Source organism: Euleptes europaea, chromosome 5 (assembly GCF_029931775.1).
Source record: "Euleptes europaea isolate rEulEur1 chromosome 5, rEulEur1.hap1, whole genome shotgun sequence".
NCBI classification, from domain to species: domain Eukaryota; kingdom Metazoa; phylum Chordata; class Lepidosauria; order Squamata; family Sphaerodactylidae; genus Euleptes; species Euleptes europaea.
Window position 1 is genome coordinate 29,587,104 of NC_079316.1, and position 21,101 is coordinate 29,608,204.

At 44.9% G+C, this 21,101-nt stretch overlaps 1 protein-coding gene across 10 annotated transcripts in view; it reads right to left on the reverse strand.

The window, feature by feature from the left end:
- Positions 1–21,101, reverse strand: part of MBNL1 (muscleblind like splicing regulator 1) — a 204,671-nt gene that overhangs the window by 121,078 nt on the left and 62,492 nt on the right. The window lies entirely within an intron of this gene.

Sequence of the window (21,101 nt, forward strand, 5' to 3'; positions counted from 1 at the left end):
AGATTGTAGCCTTAATTTAATCTACAATATGCCCATGTCTACTTCATTGCCGAAATCTTTCAACATGCATTCCACATGTTACTGATTTGATAGTTAGAATTCATTAAAAATTAACTTTGGAGAAAATCACAGGCATTTGGTTTTAAATTTCGGCTGGCTGAAAGTAGCCTGGAAAAGTAGTCTTTCTTATTTATTTTTTCTGCCAGTTCATTAGCATGACATTCTTCTCCAAATTTAACCCTGCTTCCCTCTTCCAGTACCTCAAGAAATTAACATGAAGTTGCAGCCACTTCTAACTATGGACCCTAGATTATCATCACAGAACAGAAACATTCTTAAGTGCAAACAGCAATCATGTTATCCACAGAAGATTCACATAAAGAGTTCCGCAGGGCCTGTAAGACGGAACTATTCCACCAGGCCTATAACCGAGGGCAGCCCCAGGTTGTCATCAATGTCAATATAAATCAATGTCCTCCAAAACGTCCTATCTTTAACAGCCTTGCTCAGATCTTGCAAACTGACAGCTGTAGATCTATAACCCACTGATTATTATTATTTTGGCAGTCCACAGTATCCGTAACACTCTCCTCCAACACCACATTTCAAAGGAATCTACTTTCTTCCTATCAACTTTCTTAATTGTCCAGTTTTCACACCCATACATAGTCTGTACTCCAACACAACTTACCAGTGATCAATTTAATATTCCTTAAGTGATAGAGATACAAGAAAAAAAAAATGGTCATGGAAGTAAATGCATGGTTTAAATGCATCCCGGTAGCTGGGTCTGTAAAGCCATGCTTCAGTGCAACAATGTCAACAGAAGTCTGAAATATGGCTCTGACACTTTCAATGAAATATGGCTGCAAAGCAAATGTCCCCTCTTCCTTTGAGAGCCAGTGTGCTGTAGTGGTTAAGAGCAGTGGTTTGGAGCGGTGGACTCTGATCTGGAGAACCGAGTTTGATTCCCCACTCCTCCACAGGAGCAGTAGATGCTAATCTGGTGAACTGGATTTGTTTCCCCACTCCTCCACATGAAACCAGCTGGGTGACCTTGGGCTAGTCACACACTCTCAGCCCCACCTCTCACAGGGTGTCTGTTGTGGGGAGGGGAAGGGAAGGTGATTGTAAGCCGGTTTGATTCTTCCTTAAATGGTAGAGAAAGTTGGCATATAAAAAACAACTCAAGGAGGGGGAATAAGGTATTCCTGGAAGCACTGAATGGTAATGTTCATTACAATCTGGCCCTGTGCCATCAAATGTGAAACACTGAGAAACAACACAGAAACCCAGAATGAGGGAGGAGCAGAACAGGCACTGAAAAGCATCCAAAGCTAATTAAGAAAAATTGCAGATGTTTCCACTGGCCAATACCAAAAGTTAACTCAGGCTTTAGAAGAAAGGCAAGATTATTAACTGTTTATTTTCACTTGTCATAGGTACTGAGCCTTGCCACTGAAGTATCCAAGATGACTTACAAAGAAAAAACCACTACCCTTAATTCAAATCTGCAATAAAAAAGTATTAAACGATATATACATAAAATATAAAGATGTTTCTGAGGTGACTTCAATTATATCAAACAATGAATATGTAAAAGCCATTCCAGATAATTCAGCACTTCGTATCCCTTTAACCAATGGACTTATTTAACACTTATCGATCAGCAATATTCATTGGCCATTTTAATCCCTTACCTTTGACAGAGGCATCTTGCCCTGGTAAAAAAAATCTAAAAAAGAGCCGTTAACTCATATCTTGACTGTCTCCGGTGCAGCCAGCTGCAAAGGATGCCCATTCAGCAGGTTCTCCTTGGCCAGCCAAAGGGAGAAGCAGCAACAGCAGCAGTGAGAAAAGACCCTGTAGAGGGGGCTCCTTGCATATTGCTAGCTAAAGCATTCTTGGCTGCTAAGCACATGAAGCTACTTGTCTGTTTACAGATAGCAAAATGACAGCGACAACACGTGCTGCTTATGAGTGTCTGCCTGAACCCTTTACACTGCAGCAAATGGTCTATCTCTAGTCTTCTATTTTACAATGGTCCTCCAAAGAAGAATGAATGGCTTGAAATGTTGGGAGAAATCTGGACTTTGGGATTTATTTATTTTTAATCTAATCGCAAGGAACCAGTTTTGATTCCCAATTTATGCTAATTCCTGTGTATTTTATGAAGCTCAAATATTTTAATGCTAACCATTTGTGTGAAAATAATCTGGCTTGAGGAAATGAATAAGATTTTGATAACATCTAAAAAGTATGTAATTATATGTTTTATGTATCCAATTTTCATTAATGTGTAGCTTTTATAGGTTTTGCGTAATACTCGAAATTTCATTTAACAAACTGATATATATATATATTACAAGAGGTTATAGGGTAGGCATTGGCAGGATTCAATCACAGCAACAAACTGTGCTTTGCTGTTACATGAATGAACCCGGGGGATCAATTCTCAACCTCACACACCCCATCCTTCTCCCTGCACCTCCCTCTTTTCCACATAAACCATCAGTTAATGAGGGCACGTACCTAGATAGCCCAGGCTAGCCTAATCTCATCAGATCTCAGAATGTAATCAGGGATTGTCTGGCTAGTATTTGGATGGGAGAGTTCAGGTTCCCAATGCAGAGGCAGGCAATGGAAAACCACCTCTGATCATCTCTTGCTTTGAAAACCCTACAGGGTCACCATAAGTCGGCTGTGACTTGACAGCACCTTCCACCGCTAATGATGGCATATTAAAGCAGCAAAGAAATTATAGGACAGTTTGTACAAACTACCAGCAGAATGCAAACTCTTGAGCAAGCTCTTGGAGGGGGGCTGTGACACAGTGGCGGAGCCGCTGCTTTGCATGCAGAAGGTCCCAGGTTCATGCCCTGCACATTCAGTTAAAAGGAACAGGTAGTAGGTGATGTGAAAGAGCTCTGTGTGAGACCACGGAGAGCCACTGCCAGTCTGAGTAGATGATACAGATCCTGACAGCGCAATGGACAGGCAGCCCCATGCGTCCAAAAGCTACTGCAAGACTTTGTATAAGACTTCGCTCAACATCTTGCACAATGCCTTGAGCTAGCAGGAAGACCAAGCTGAGTAGAGTAAACATTTGTTAGCTCCTCCACGAAGTAAAATCACCACAGGATAAGGCTTAATTGTTTGTCGTTATATCTGAATGATGCCATTGTGACAAGTTAAGGGTCCCAGCTGGACTTGGTGCTTGTAATTAGATAGCAATCAGCTTCAGAACAGCACACTTTTAACATTTTGACCAACCATGCTAAATATGTTAACATAGTTAGCAAGATACAAACAAGTCAAAGGGCACTGAACAGTATCTTGTAATATATACATAGTACTCAGCACAGGGTGCTTTTAAAACCTAAGTTATTTTTAAGCCCTGGGAAGGTCTGCTTAAGTCATAAGTATCAAACCAGGACCATGAGTCATTTATGCACGGTCATGCTTAGTATGCCAAAATAGCTTGTTTACTCGTATGTTATTCTATACTCCTGGTAGAGCTGCTACATGGAGATAGTTAACTAAGATTTACTTGAGAGGGAATACATATTAATGAAGAAATTGAGCCCTTGTTGATACCAATTATCTAATGTACTATGAAGAGAGACAAATCGTTAGGCTACAAGTACAGATGGGAAACCGATCTTATTGCCTAACACAGACATCGTTTGAGCTACAACATGACAAAAATTATTACAGATGCCAGTCTCAAAGAGGCAGACAAATGGTACTTATACTATCGAGTGGCCTATTAGGCAGCAGTCAAGCAGCCAGTCTTATAATATTTTAAGGAAATATCCTGCTTGGGGTCTTGTCTTTTGAGAGGAAAAATAAGATTTAATATGTGTAAAATATATATAATGTATGGCTCACACCTGTTTTTTAAGCAGCGAGATCTAATCCCTCATCCATTTCAATCCAAAAATGGTGGCTGAGGATATTATGCTGCCTCCCCCCAATAAACCTTAGGCTCCACATCAGAATTCCCATGGCCAGAATAGTAAGTTGTAGTAACTATAGTCCACGTTCTGCTTACTTCGATCCTGACGGAAGTCGGTTTCAGGTAGCTGGTTCAAGGTTAACTCAGCCTTCCATCCTTACGAAGTCAGTAAAATGAGTACCCAGCTTGCTGGGGGTAAAGTGTAGATGACTGAGGAAGGCACTGGCAAACCACCCTGTAGACACAGTCTGCCTAATAAAAGTCATGATGTGATGTCACCCCATGGGTCAGTAATGACCCAGTGCTTGCACAGGAGATTACCTTTACCTTTATCTACAAATCAGGAAGCAGCTGAACGAAGAGTGAAGGAACATCCTTTAAAATCCCCTACCTTTCCCTTGTTGGTCTTAACTATTGTCTAGTGGTACCGTATATACTCGAGTATAAGCTGAGATTTTTAGCCATGATTTTTGGCTTAAAAAATTCACTTCGGCTTATACTCGGGTCAATACGGTAATTTGCCTTCCGGGCCCTCTCCCAGTGCGCTCCCACCGGCCAGCTGATAGGCAGGCTGTCCCACCTTCTCCCACCCCACCCGATCGCGCCTTCTGCGCGGCGGCAGTGGCGGCTTCTTCCCCTCCACCCCCACCCCACCCGATCGCGCCTTCTGCGCGGTGGCGGTTTCTTCCCCACCCCACCCCACCCGATCGTGCCTTCTGCGGGATCGCGCCTTCTGCGCGGCGGCTTCTTCACCACACTACCCCACCCCGCCTTCTGCTGGGCAGCAGGGTTTTCTCCCCCCCCCCACCTCACCCCACCTCACCCGGGCCGGTCCTCCCGCTTGCTAGCTGACCCTGCGGGGCCTCCTGCACGCAGGTAGGGGGCCACCGCCACCGCCTGCCTGCGCGCCTGGACCCCGGTCAGGTAAGCCTGCGGGGGGGAGGGGGTGCATTTCCCCGTCGGCTTATACGTGGGTGCCTAATTTTTCCCCATTTTTGGGGTGAAATTAGGCACCTCAGCTTATACTCGGGTCGGCTTATACCCGAGTATATACGGTACATCTTGTGAGAGATCCCCCTCTCTGAGTTTGCTTCTCCAAATCAGTTGCTCAGACGTTGATACAGAAACAATCGATTTATTGAAGCCTTCAGGAGATGAGACAGGCACAGGTAGAAAGTTGCAAGTGAGGGGCTATACGGGTTTACAGAATATATTGACTCCAGGGCACTGGGGCACTGGGGTTCACACTTATTGTTATGGGAAGTTACAAGCTTGGCATAATACAAAACATCAGACAGATCCCAGGAAGTCTGGGCGGCTATCACACTTCCAAGGCCGCATCGGCCTGAGGGAGTACTGGCAGGAAGAACAGCGGGGGGGGAAGATACATGGGCCATCAGGCCTGGCGCCTGAGACCAGAAGGTGTGAACTGCTTTTACGAGTTCACTGATAACACAGCAGGTGATGGAAAGCAGAGACACAAAGACAGAGACCCTCACATTCTGCCCCCCTTAAGGCCCCCCCCCGGGGTCCCCGAGAGGACGAGGCTTATCGGGATAAGCAAGGTGGAATTCCCGGACTAAGCGAGGAGCCGCCATGTGGGGTGCGGCCACCCATTCGTCATGAGCGGAGCCAAGGTTTTTCCAGCGAACAAAGTAAAACAGTTTCCCTTTCTTCCATTTGGAGTCTAAAACCTTGGATATTTCCAAATGGGTGTCCCCTCCTACTACGGTAGGAATCTCGTGTGCGGGAGGGGGGTGGAACTGGGGGGCTGCCACATAGGGTTTGAGGAGGCTTATATGAAAGACTGGATGGACTCCTTTCAGAGTTTTTGGGAGGTCCAGTTCCACAGTAACCTCGTTGATTACTCTGGTAATGGGGAAAGGTCCCACATAACGGTCGCTCAGTTTTTTGCAGGGGCGAAGAGAGCGGAGGTTTTTGGTGGACAGATAGACTTGCTCCCCCACCTTGAGTTCCCATCCCGGAGACCGGTGTTTGTCTGCTTGTTCCTTGTACTTGCTTTTTGCCCTTTCCAGATTTTTGAGCAACCATGGCCAGGTGGATTTAACCACCTGAATCCACTCCTGAAGGTCAGGGGTAGACTGGAGCTCTGGCGAGACGGGGGCAGAACCGAAAGGGCCGAAATCCGTCCCGTATATAACTTGGAAGGGACTAAAGCCGGTAGAGGAATGAGGCGCATTGTTATACGCATATTCGGCAAATGGCAGCAGGTCGACCCAGTCGTCCTGGTGGAAATTTACATAGCAACGCAAATAACATTCTACCACCGCATTTACTCGTTCTGTTTGACCATCCGTTTGGGGGTGATAGGCGGAAGAAAGGCCCTGCTCTTCCACTCCCATTAACTTTAGGAAGGCCCGCCAGAATTTGGCAACAAACTGGACCCCCCGGTCGGAGAGGACCTTCCTCGGGATCGAGTGTAGCCTGAGGACGTGTGTGATGAACAGTTTAGCTAAGCCCTGGGCTGAAGGAAGGCCTGCACATGGAACGAAGTGAACCTGTTTGGAAAAGAGGTCTGTGATAACCCAAAGAACCGTTTTTCCCCGACTCGGAGGTAGGTCGGTGATAAAATCCATGGCGATGACTTCCCAGGGACGGGAGGGGCTCTCAAGCGGTTTGAGAAGCCCTGGGGGTTTTCCCATCCGTTTCTTGGCTGTGGCGCAGGTGGGGCAGCTGCGCACATACAACTCTACATCAGATCTCATACCGGGCCACCAGAATTGTCTTCGAACCAGGTGAAGCGTTTTTATGAAACCAAAATGACCCGCTAGCCTGGCACCATGTACAAGTCCCAATACTTCCTTGCGAAGAGAGGAGGGGACGTACAGTTTCCCCCCTTGCACCCACCAAGTGTTGGTACGTTCCAGACCAGTGGGGAGGAGATGATGCTCCTCCTCCTGCAAGGAGGCGTCCCGGAGTCGCTGTTGGAAGGCTTCCGGGATGCCTTTGAGTGTAGGGGGGGTCTCCGGTGGTCGGGCTTGGGACCGGGTGGTGACGGCTAAGCTAGGAACTTCCCCTCGCTGCTCGGGAGTGAACAGGGAGTCGACTGGGCGATCGAAATCGTTGCGATACTGGGGAAGTCGTGACAAAGCGTCGGCTAGGGCATTTTCTTTGCCAGGGACATGTCTGAGAGTGAACCGGAACTTAGCGAAAAATTGGGCCCACCGAACCTGTTTGGCATTGAGTTTTCTAGCCCCCTTGAGGGCCTCAAGATTCTTGTGATCGGTACACACTTCGAATGGCAGTTCGGCCCCTTCCAAGAAGTGTCGCCATATGGTAAGGGCATGTTTGACCGCTGCTGCCTCCTTCTCCCAAATGGCCCAGTTGATTTCAGACTGGGAAAACTTCTTGGAGAAGTAGGCGCATGGTCTCAACCGTCCCCCCTCATCCCTCTGCAATAGGGCCCCGCCCATGGCTACATCCGAGGCATCCACTTGCACCACAAAAGGCTTGGTGCAATCTGGGTGAGCCAAAACGGGTTCGGATGAAAAAAGTAGCTTCAAACGTTCAAAAGCTAGCTGGCACTGGGGGGACCATTGCAAACGGGCTGAGGGAAGCGCGGCGCTAGCCCCCTTGTCCTTGGTACGCAACAGGGCAGTGAGGGGAAGCGCAACTTGGGCAAAGTTAGGAATGAAGTTCCGGTAAAAATTGGCAAACCCCAAAAACTGCTGAAGTTGGCGGCGGGTAGTGGGGGGTTCCCAGTCCCGCACTGCCTGGACCTTGGCGGGGTCCATTTCCAACCCTTGGTGGGAGATCACATACCCCAGAAATGTAATGGAGGGTTGGTGGAATTCACATTTGGACACCTTAGCATACAGTTTGTGCTCCCGCAGCCGCTGGAGCACCTCTCGCACTAGGCGCACATGGTCTTCCATGGTTTCAGAGTAAATAAGGATGTCATCGAGAAATACCACCACCCCCCGAAACAGCAAATCATGCAAAACCTCATTAATTAATTGCATAAAGACACTCGGAGCCCCCGAAAGTCCGAACGGCATGACTAGGTACTCAAACATCCCAAAACAACTGGAAAAGGCCGTTTTGGGTTCGTCTCCTTCTTTGATGCGAATGCGGTGGTAGGCTTCTACCAAGTCCAGTTTGGTGAAGATTCGGCCCTCCTTTAATTGTGCTAGAAGGTCAGGAATAAGAGGGAGGGGGTAAGCATTAGACTGGGTGACTGCGTTCAGTCTGCGAAAGTCAATACACAGTCTTAAATCTCCCGTCTTTTTCTTTACAAAGAAAGCTGGGGCTGAATAAGGAGCCTTGGAGGGGCGTATGAAACCCCTCGCCAGATTGACATCCAGATAGTCTCGCAACACTGTCTTTTCACTAGGGCTCATGGGGTAAACCTTTCCCTTAGACAGTTTGCCTTCCCCTACAATCTCGATGGCACAGTCCGTTTCTCTGTGGGGAGGCAGTTCGTCGCACTCTCTAACATCAAAAACATCAGTAAATTGCGAGTACTCAGAGGGTAATTGAGGAGAGACTGGGGCGGGGGACCCTACCAGTGCGGCGGCTGGAGTCCTGAGTACCCGTTCCTTGTCATGCAACCCACAGGGGTTTTCGGGGAAGGAAAGCACCCGTTTAACCCAATCAATGGAGGGATTGTGCCCCCTTAACCAGTTCATCCCTAACACCACAGGGGTTACAATAGGGGCGATAGTGAAATACAACCGTTCCCAATGTTCCCCCACGGACATAATCACGGCTGCAGTTCTGTGGGTCACCGGGCCCCGTTTAAAGTCACTCCCGTCCATTTGGGAAAAACGGAGGGGTCCCGGAAGCCGCTTGCGCCGGACACCCAACTTCTTGGCAGTTTCCTCATTTATCATGGTGCGGGCACACCCCGAGTCGACCAACGCGGGGACCTCTAACGGGGGACCCCCTTTGGGTAGGGACAGATGGACACGCACAAATACATTGTCCTCTTGGGCGCTTACCATCGGTGGAGCTCCTTGCACAACGATAGGGACGGTCTGCTGCGGAGCCCCCTCTACAGCAGACCGACGGCGTTTTTTGCCGGCTGTTCCCACTCTTCCTCCTCGCTGGAAGAGGGGGACGGGGTAGTGGCCTCCGGGGAGCCGTCCGAATCAAAGACGGTATTTGTAATCCGGGACCCCGATGGGACCGTAGAGTCGGATGCCCCATCCTGGGGACGTGCGTGGAGAGCGGAGGGTGCGCCGGAGCGCCGGCTCAGTGGTCCACTTCTGCGGCGAGGCTGGCTGTCGGCGGCCGGTTTCGTCGGCTCGGCCTGGGTTTGGCGGGGAGGGGTCGGACGGCCTGAGCGAGAGGGGCATTGCGATGCAAAGTGACCCTTTCCCCCGCAGATCAGGCAGACGCCGGCCTCGAACCGCTTGCGGCGTTCCGCGGCCGAGAGGACCCCGCCACCCCCTTGCCGGAGTTCCCGGCCACGGTCACCCCGGGGCCTGGGGTCTCGCCCAATCCGTTGCTTGGACAAGTTCAGGAGTTGTTTGCGATTCTCGATGTCAGCAGCATGGCGAACCCAACCTTCCACATCCGGGGGGTTCCCTTGCATGAAGGCCCAATGTTGGAGGTCTGGGTTGAGACCCTCCCTGAAACATTGTACCAAGGTAGCCTCACTCCAGTCCAGAATTCGGCTAGCCAGTGACTGGAACTCACTTGCATACTGCGCCACCGACTTAGTCCCTTGGCGCAGTTGCATCAGGGAGGCTTTAGCCCGCTCACCTAGAGTCGGGTCCTCAAAACGGTTTCGGAGTGCTACCATGAACTCGTCCAGGGTTCGCAGCACCGGCGAGCGGAGTTCATACTGCAACACCATCCAGGCAGCCGCCTCCCCTTGCAGTAAGGAAGCCACGTACTGCACCCGGGACTCCTCAGAAACGAAGGTTCGGCCTTGTTCCCGCATAAAAATGTCTACTTGGACCATAAAAAAGGTCAACTGGTCTCCCGACCCGTCATACGTGACTTTCAGGTCCCGACGGGCCGGGGGGGCAGGGGTTGCGGGCGGAACTACTGGCGCCCCGTCTGGGGGAGCACCGGCTGGAGGTTGCAATTTCAGCGCATCTAGGGTCGTGGCCATCTCACCCATTACGCGTTGCATGATCTCCATCTGTTCCTGCATAGCCCGGCGGTCTTCCTGCCACTGCTTTCGTTCTTCCTCCATGAGGGCCTCTTTGCGGGCCGGGTCCCCTTCGAGTCCCGTGCTGGGGAAGGCCAACCGGCGATCCTTCGCCGCAGTCCGCGAGAGCGACCAGCCCTTGGGAGAGTCCAGCCAATAAGTGAGCCCCCGGGGACGTCCGTCCCGATCTTGGTCGGGGGCGCGACCCTTCGGTTTCTTTGGCTTGGCTCCCTCCTCTTTAGGGTCCGGCTTCTCCGGCTCGTCCGGTTCCTTGGGGGCATCGGGGTTAGGGGTGGTGTCCTCGTCGGCTGACATTCTGTCCAAAGCGGTACAGCTGCAGTCCGAGAGGCAAGGACTTGCAACTTAATGTGAGAGATCCCCCTCTCTGAGTTTGCTTCTCCAAATCAGTTGCTCAGACGTTGATACAGAAACAATCGATTTATTGAAGCCTTCAGGAGATGAGACAGGCACAGGTAGAAAGTTGCAAGTGAGGGGCTATACGGGTTTACAGAATATATTGACTCCAGGGCACTGGGGCACTGGGGTTCACACTTATTGTTATGGGAAGTTACAAGCTTGGCATAATACAAAACATCAGACAGATCCCAGGAAGTCTGGGCGGCTATCACACTTCCAAGGCCGCATCGGCCTGAGGGAGTACTGGCAGGAAGAACAGCGGGGGGGGAAGATACATGGGCCATCAGGCCTGGCGCCTGAGACCAGAAGGTGTGAACTGCTTTTACGAGTTCACTGATAACACAGCAGGTGATGGAAAGCAGAGACACAAAGACAGAGACCCTCACACATCTGCAGTGACATTGACCAAGATTAGCAATAACCAGATTCCCTTTTAACCAGTGTTTGCAACCCCATTTTGACAAATTAGTTAGCATTAGCCATGGTGAGTGGTAGTGCCGATGTAACTAAGGTTACCTCGACACTGGTTAAGGCTGACAAAGGAAAGAAGAATTTATCCTGGGAAGAAGAGGACAAGGGAGGGCATGTTCTCAAACCCAGCTCCCAGTTTTGAAAGCATGGGTTGTACGGCGCAAGCATTACATTACAGCTACATCTGGCCTCAATCCCGATAGTATGAATGGTTTTGATTCTCTATGCCTCCAAGTTTTAAAAGCCCCCAATGTGGGTTTCACACTTCAGCTATGATAGTAAACTTCATACCAATAATAGTCACCTATTCATGTTTAGAATACATGCTCTTGCCCCATTAAGATGGGAGAATGCAAAGAGGACATTTTCCAGGTTTTCAGCAGTTCTGATTTTATACCAAGTGTCTCACTGCAGCCCTTCGACACGATACACAAATAGAAAGAGTACATAAAATGCTGTGAAAATGATATATATGAGGCATTAACTTTCAAAGTTTAATAATCTCTGCAGGAGACTGGACGTTTGAGTTTTCCTCAATACTCCTCTGGCAGACTGAATTTATAGGAAAAAATTGTTTCAGCTGAGAACACAGAGAAATTACTTCAGCTAAATCACACATGGGTGGACACAAAGCCTGCTACTAATAAAAATTAACTGGCGCAAGGAGTTTGCAGAAATACAAAAGAGAAAAGAACAGAGAAACTCTGAAGAGAGGTGCTGGCAAACAAACACAACTCAACATGAAAAGAATACTGAGGGAAAATCTGACAGAGTAGAATAACAGGAAGCTTAGTTGAGTTGTGGAAGAAACAAAAAAAAGTGGGTGTTTTTGTGAAGTAGGAAGGGAGATCACTGTACTTTAAATAAGAATGAACAAGTGGATGGCTGGATAACTTGTGAACTTAAAAACAGATATGAACTCAATGGGATGAAAAGTAAAGTTCAGCCAAAATGGTTATCTGGCTAGCTTATGATATGGGAAAATGTCATAATCTAAAATGGATGCTTGGTCTAAACAAAACAAAATTGGGCAGAGTGCATTCTTAAGGACTGAATGCTTTCTGGCAAATAAAAATATGCTGGATTTATCTGGTGAGTTGAACAAAATGAAAGCCAACCTAGCCTAATATTTTTTTTATTTAAAAGTAAATTCTTAATAAAAACCATATCAAATAATTCTTTGAAAATGTCTAATATCTCTCTCTCCCTCCCTCTCTCTCCCTCTCCCTCTCAATCTAACACACCTCACAGAATTGGTTATGTGAAGATAAAATGGAGGAAGAGAGAAAAATGTTGTGTGCTGTTCTGAGTCCTCCTTGGAGAGAAAAGTAGGGTATGAAAGTCTTGACAGAAGCCAGAAATCCTGTATGTGCATCTGTCCCACAAAAAACTGATAAGGTTTGAAAAAAAAGTAAAATACAGGCTGTGATCCAAAGAGAAACAGGTACAGAAAACTCACTAGGATGAGATTATCCTTTCCAATCACAATCATCCATATCATGTTTATTCCCACTCTGGAGGGTCCCTTGACCTTTATGAGCAGGTTTTTAGGGGAGTACAAGATGCTGCACCCTGACCTGGATGGCCCAGGCTAGTCTGATCTCGTCAGATCTCAGAAGCTAAGCAGGGTTGGCCTTGGTTAGTACTTGGATGGGAGACCACCAAGGAATACCCGGGTTGCTATGAAGAGGAAAACCATCTCTATTAGTCTCTTGCCTTGAAAAACCTACTGGGTTGCCATAAATCAGCTGTGACTTGAGGGCACTTTACACACACACAAGATGCTGCAATGGGGTGGTTAATGCAGAAAAGTCCAGTTGTGTATGTGAAGTGCTGTTGTTAAATGTCAACAATCAAAGAAGGCAAAGAGCAAGCTGGATTTACACACAAGATGCTGCAATGGGGTGGTTAATGCAGAAAAGTCCAGTTGTGTATGTGAAGTGCTGTTGTTAAATGTCAACAATCAAAGAAGGCAAAGAGCAAGCTGGATTTCAATGATGGCCTTAAAAGAACACTGTGCTTTTAAAAAAGAATATTTAGAAAAAGGCAACGGGGAAAAAACACGATCCAAGATGAGCTAATATATTAAAATATGTAACCTTCTTTGGTAAAAGGAATAGTCAGAAATAGTTCATAAATATCAACACTCACTGATATCACTATGACGTAAAAAAACACACCAAGAAATATTCAAAACCATTTAAAAATAAATTTAAACCATATAATTATGAGCATTTTAAGAATTTATGTTACCACTGTTGATAAAACAGCTGTTGACGTTTGTTAGAAAAAAATGTGATATTTTCATACAGGCTTGCAAAGACTAACTATACCACAGTTGCTGCTGTTGTAATATCCATTGGGGTAAAGTCCAGTAACACCATTGTAGTCCTACATCTTTGGCTAAGACAAGCGTAAGGAAAGAACTGGTAGAAAAGGTGAATGAGAAAACTAGGGCTGCCAGTCTACTCACCACCCAAGTGGCAATACAGATTGAGTATCCCTTATCCAAAATGCTTGGGATCAGATGTGTTCGGATTTTGGAATTTTTGAGTTTGGAATATTTACATATACATAATGTACATATACATAATTTTGGGAATGGGGCCCAAATCTAAACACAAAATTCATTTATGTTTTATATACACCTTATATGCATAGCCTGAAGGAAATTTTTAATAATTTTGTGCATGTGGGGCATTGTGGGGAAAAGGACTATTTAAATTATCGAGGAGGGATATTTGCAAGTAGGGGGGGAACTGATACTACATTCACCTTACAGGTAAAGCAAAAAGTTAGGAACCCTGTGTTTTCCTCATAATGTGCAGTTCTTCCCTCCTTTTATAAGGTTACAATGCCCTTGAATTTGTGTGCTCAATAAAAATGCCTCTATAGACTTATTATTTTCAAATGTTTTATCATAAAATTCTACTTTAATAAACATCTATCTGCAGTGTTGAGAAATAAAAAGAGATCACAACTTGCCAGTCTTTTATGATGCAGTTCTGTCCCTCAAAAAGCATCAGAAGCGCCAGAATAAATCCTCACACGTACTTGGAGTAGCCAGCCCTTCTACAGATGGACAAGTATAATAATTGCAAATTTGTGTGCACACCTTTATCCCAGAGAGACACTTTATACTGTACATGACAGAAGCAGAAGAAGCAGAAGTGCTTCCTAGAGGGACCTGGTTGGCCACTGTGTGAACAGACTGCTGGACTTGATTGACCTTGGTCTGATCCAGTATGGCCTTTCTTATGTTAAGAAGAAGAACAAGAGTTGGTTTTTACATGCCGATTTTCTCTACCTTTTAAGGAGAATCAAACCAGTTTACAATCTCCTTCCCTTCCTCTCTCCACAACAGACACCTTGTGAGGTAGGTGAGGCTGAGAGAGCGCTGAGTACTGTGTCTAGCCCAAAGTCACCCAGCTGGCTTCATGTGTAGGAGTGGGGAAACCAACTGGGTTCAACAGATTAGAGTCCACCACTCCCAACCACTACACCACACTGGGAAACCATGTACGAAATGTGAACTCTCATTGACTTTGCAATAGAAATCTCAATAGACATATGTACTCTCATTGACTCTGCAATAGAAATCTCAAAGGTATGCTTATGATAAATAAGCATGCATGTTGTCCATGTGATGGTATACACATTTTGTGCACACAATACAACATTTATACAATAATAATTTTTCAGGCAGCACTGATTTCTGTCCTTTGAAAGGCAGAAAACATGAATGAAGGCTATTTCAGGACCAAACTATAAACATGACCCAGATTTGTGATTAGGATCTGTTTGTGCATGTGTGAATTTATCCTAAAAGCAGTGATGGAGGGAAGAGGATAATTTGACTCAGGGCCATTGCATTGAGGGAAATGGAGGTTGATAATTTTCTTTACAGTTTTCCACTCTCTATAGGAGCTTTTTTTTTTTGTCTCAAAGAGAAATACATACTGGTACACATATGATTAATGTATTTTCCCATGCACACAAGGTAAATAACACCCCAGAGGAAGGGAACAGATGATCAAGAAAATAATATGGGGATAAATATTTTTTAAAAGAAAACCATTGCCACCCAACAACATGGTCCAAGTCTTAATCTTCTGCCCAGCTGCTTTTAGCCTAAAAAAATGTGAGTTGTAAGCATATGTAGTGGTACTTTTTAAGCATATCTATATACTCCTACATGTGATTATGAGCAAACCAATATGACTGAGTGGATATAAATGTTTGTCTAGATAGAAATGAGAGTGTGTAATCTAACATTGGGATGGATCCTCATGGGAACTGATTTCTGACAGGGAAATAAGCCTTTCTCACACTCTCTTTCCCCAGCAGTCCTCAATGATCCCTGAAATGATGCTTCTGAGGGGCAGGGGACTACCAGGAACAGTATGAGTGGGGGAGTGAGGACGGCGATGGGAAAGTGGAATCCGATGAAACTGGCCAATCCTTCCATTAGCAGGCATTTTCTTTAGGATCCAACACATTTTCAGCCCTGGTTTACTTTTAAAATTTACAAATCGTTCTTGAGCAAAGGGGGGGGAAGTCCATCCCCTTCTAATATAAAGGCTATTGATTACCAATCAGAAGTTCCAAGCCCACTGTTAAATTGTAGGAACCTTAGGAGGGAGTAGCCAAGTTTAAGCACTGTAATAAAATTGTCACTATAGGATAAGTGGTGTATATGCAAAAACGATAGACTAGTCTTTTTGGTTCTTTGCCCCTCTTGTTCAAAGATGCTGGAGCAACCAACAAAATTCATGTCTCTCTGAAAAAGTGGGATATGCTGAAAAGTTGATGTTCACATACAAGCTATTATTACTCCTATTCTATAAAGATTTATGATGAAATAAATATTGCCTTCCTTTCCAAGAATTATTGTTATTCAGAGCACATTATGTTTATACTATTCCTCTTCAAACCCAATAGAAGAAACTGGCCAGAGACCGATATTTTCCTACGCAAGCGAAGGCTTTGGGGGATCTAATATAATCATACATGTATTGTTCCCCATTTAAATTTTACATACTGATTTATTTATTTTACTGATTAATTTGGTGTTTTTTTGTCAACCCCTTGATTTTTTTTTTCAAGACAAAGGCAGGCTATCTGGCAAATAAACCCCTAAAGCCCTTTTCAGAAATGAATGGTTTAAAAGTCTTCCACCCCTTCCTTTCATTAGTTCTCCTCAACAGGACAATTCCGTAAGTTGTTCTGTACAATGTGGGTCCAGTGTGGTGTACTGATTAGAAAACTGTGGCAAGCAGGAACCTGGGAGACTCAGGTTTCTGCTTGCCACAAGACTCTCTAGGTGACTTCTTTAGCTGACCTTGGAACAGTTATTCTCACTCAGCCTCATGGGGTTGCTGTGAAGATAAAATGGATGGAGAACCATGTATGCCATTCTTAGCTCCTTAGAGGAAAAAACGGGGGGGGGGAGGTTATAATATATAATTGCTAACTTGTTTGGGAGCTGCATTAAAAAATAGAAATTGATGTTTGCACTGCCACAGACAGTATTAGTGCTTTTGTTGGTTATTTAATCCTGTACACCTGAAAATAATGGAAGTGCTACACATTTAATGCCAACACTGAACTAATTTAAACAGTTTATAAGTTCACATTTACTACTAGACCTGCTGTGGTTTTTAATGTCTACAATTTGATAGGAGCAATTGCCTACTGTGTTCAGCAGTCCTGATCTTTTTCGCTTATACATGGCACATGTGAACACACACACGCACAGAGGCTCAGAACATGATCACTTCCAAAAGGCAGTAAGTACTACGAGCAGTCATATTAAGGAACTGGGGGAAATGTATAAAATAGGATCCATATTTTCCCATCCAAAAGATTTCTTCCTTGCCATAAGGCAGTCTGCAAAAGCAGTGGCTTTTGAGCCACCATTTAAAAAACTTTACATCGGGTAACATTAATTTAAGACTCGTAAAGATAGCCACTAAAGATACAGTCTTCAGTCTAAGAGATCATTAACCAACAGTACCATGTTTAGTTTGGAACGAAAGTTAACATACTAGCTAGAACGAAAATTCAGAATGACTGCACTCACTGCAGTAGCATGATAAATATATAGCACGGTTTCGTTTAAAACACAAATTAGCTTTTCCGTTATCAACTTGTAAGTCACAAGCCATTGATTGTAGATGGCATTAGATCCTGTGCAATTACAATTACTGGTCTAAATTCAATAGCAGCAGCCAAGTCACTCACATTTCAAAATTGGCTACAATGCTATGCGTTCATTCTCTGCCAACGCTCCCATTATTGGCTGCGCCTATTGTCGTTTTCATTATAATGACTTCACACAAAAGAGTGACAGCATATCTAGTAAAAAGGATTTACCAAGCATGTCAATGATCAAATTGGTGAGTGTGAGTCAAACCTTCTCACTTCTCAGTACTGTTAAAGCAAAGAGCAGCTAAGAAATACAACATAGCTCCATTTTTAAAAGCAATTTAGCAGATACCGAGCCCCCGCCCAAAGGAAATTTGTATTTAAAACTCTGAAACAGTTCCAGAGCATATCACAAGTGGCAATGTATATGTTGTCTACTCTGCATGGAGAACGTCATGCAATGCATGGTGATTAATTACTTGATAACATAAAGTGTTGCCTCTAACTATGAACGAGCCATTACAGTTTTCCTGTGAGAACAGGCCATTACTGATCTAACCACCAGCAAGAATTTTCATGTGCCCTCATATCAGACTGTGTTTAGAGGTACTCTGAACAATAACAAGGTTCCAAACAGTTCCTCTCTACAGTTACACTGGGCCTCACTTCAAACTCCTTCAAAAACCATGGTGACATCATATCATCTCGACTACAATATTTCAAATGGAGTCAGTTCACAGACTCAGCTTTAACATATCAAATGGACAATAATCAAATGTAGTAAAAAAGACAACAGATGTAAATGATGTGTTAACCAGACCTAACACTAGTTACTGACAGCCACCAATGGTGAAAAACTCCATCACTGAGCCACCCAGCCATGGGATCCATTTCAAGCCGACTACCACAGATCTGGATAAATGATGTGAACCAGTGACTGACCTGGGTCCATTTGCAGAGACATTTTATATTTTCTCGCATTGACTGAAGAGATGTTATTTTGACTCCCCTTGTATTCTAGGTTCTTGTGGAACTGATACAACACGATCCATCCTGAGTCTTGCTACTGGGGTGCCCAATGTCAGCAATGCTGTTTCTATGACCTTGGGCAGTTCATGTGAGGGAGGGCATCTTGGCCATCTTCTAGGCATGGAGTAGGGGTCACTGGGTGTGTGTGGGGGAGGTAGTTATGAGTTTCCTGCATTGTCCAGGGGGTGGACTAGATGACTCTGGTGGTACCTGCCAACTCTATGATTCTATGAACATTTCAACTGAGTAAACAGGACACTTCAAATTCACTCACCCACTATCAATGACAAGGGTGATGGTTAGGTTGAGAGACAGGCAGAGGCTATCTCTGAAGTCAGACTGTGTTTAGAGGTACTCTGAACAATAACAAGGTTCCAAACAGTTCCTCTCTACAGTTACACTGGGCCTCACTTCAAACTCCTTCAAAAACCATGGTGACATCTGTCAAAACCCTTTCTCTTAGGACAGGGGCAGAGTCACAGCCCTTGTTTATAAGGTTACTCATGCGGCTCCTGCATCATGTCACATAGAAGAGACTGTGGCCAAAAGTATAATACCCCATACAGTGCTCCACAGTGTTCAGTGCCAATTTTACTCTGTGAGCTGCAGTGAAACTCAGAGAATTGCATTATGCTCTCAATCAATCGATTGACCCACAAGCTCTGCAACTTCCTACCCAAGTTAGAACTGCTTTCAACACGACACGCTTTCAAGGCATTATTGACCATTTGTAGATCAATATTTCACAAGACAGCCATACATTACAGGTATCTGAACTGTCTAATCAAACAGTTATCTAATGAGTAAGCATGCTTTTCACTTTCATTTAAAAGGGCTAGAGCTGTTTTATCACATAGAGCTGAAAGATAATGCAGTAATAACTGACAAAGATCTGCAGTAGGCTGGAATGCACAATTAAAATAAAGCTAAGATTTAAACACAATCTTAAGGTTTTAGTTACATATTTATAAATCTAGAGCAGCCACACAGAAATAAATCATACTACTTTAAACTATGTGGCCAACCCCATCCTATCTAAAAAGTAAAAAATGTATAATTGCATAAAATATGTACTGTATCTGTAGCAGAAAAAAGATAAAAGAGGGACATTCATGCTCATTCTTAATACCCTGTCAAATTGGTAATGTTGTTACGATGACTCACAACTGCAGGTTCAGCCCCAGTTCCACTGTCTGAAAATTCCAGGAAACAGCAAAAGATATATTTCAGTCATCCACACAGGGCCAAATTAGCTGTGCTAGACAGCATCCATATTTGTTGATGGCATGTCTTCACCTTTTATATACAAAGAAGGAGTGAGGGCAGCTGAACACTCTGACTTCACCACTGTACTTCCCTATGCTCTGCTGTTACAGCAATTTGTTCCCAATTGGCTCTGATACCAGTTGGTTTTGCTCCCAATTGGCTCTGAAGCGGGGGGAAGCCGAATTTATTCGGTTTTTCCCGAAGCCGCGGAGGTCGGCTTCGGCATTTTTCTGGGTTTTTTGCCTTCGGCTAATTCCGAACTGGGGAAAGCTGAATCAATGTTGATTCGGCTGATTTCCAGTTCGGAATTAGCCAAATCAACAGCTCTACACTCAACTGCAATGAATGAATGAATGAATGAATGAATGAATGAATGAATAAATAAATAAATAAATATTGGTCACCACTGGCTTAGGAGTAGGATATCTGGATGAGGTGACAGGTGTCCATGGTGAATTCACATACACATAATAATAGTGTTACTCAATATTTTGCATCCATTATCTCAGCAATCCCTTTAACAGAGCTGTAAGGTAAGCCAATATTACTACCCCCACATTTAGCCGATGGGGCCAATGCTACGGTTGGCAAGCACATAATACAGCAACACAGAGCAGCAAAGCAGCTTTTTCAGAGCCTAGAGACAGATAACCTCCTGGGAACCCTACACATGCCACTTTAGTTTTCATGGTAGAAGAATGCCAGAATATAAATATCATTAATAAATAAATACTGATAATGAAATAGTGACATTGAGAGTCAATAATTACCTGGGAAGTTAATAGCAGTGGGGAGCTCTGAACTGGGTGCATGGAAGTTCCTAGCTTAGCCTCATAACTACCAGCTCATGGCAGACAGTGCAAACTGCTAAATGAGTTCAAGTGTGGATAAAAAGAAACTGGAGTAAAGACCGAATATATTAGCTATTACTGCACTTTGAGGAGGAGGAGGAAGAAGAAGAGTTGGTTTTTATACCCCACTTTTCTCTACCTTTAAGGAGCCTCAAAACTACTTACAATCACCTTCCCTTCCCCCCGCCACAGCAGACACCTTGTGAGGTAGGTGGGGCTGAGAGAGTTCGGAGAGAACTGTGACTGGCCCAAGGTCACCCAGCAGGCTTCATGTGGAGGAGTGGGGAATCAAACCCGGTTCTCCAGATTAGAGTCCGCTGGTCTTAACCACTCTGGCTCTCTAAGATGAAAACCCAACAGGCAACTTCTTAAATGACATACACTATTCTCTTCTATTAGGAGAGTTTGAAAGGGGTGGAGCTTCTTTGTGTATGGGAATAAATACTTGAATTGTTAGCATGAAATATCATGTAACACTTCTTGCAGTGGCTAGCCAGAGAACAAAGAGGGTTATGTAAAGCTGTATCATGCAGAGCTTTTTTGACAGAGACATCCTTACAGAGAAAGATATAGGCATGAAATCTGGATAAGCAAAGCTCTATTTCAGTGACATCAGAGCCTCTTGAGGGGAAGCTGAGAGAGATTTATAGCAGCATGGCCATGATCATAGGACCAGCTGATGCAAAATCACCAGAAAACACTAAAAATGTATCAGTCTTGTAACTTGTAAATAAGGTTTGAATAACTTAAACAATTATCTCAGTCACAAGAATGTAAGATGAGGTACCTCAGGATCAGACCAAGGCTCCTTCTAGTCAGGAATCCTGTTTTCCACTATGTC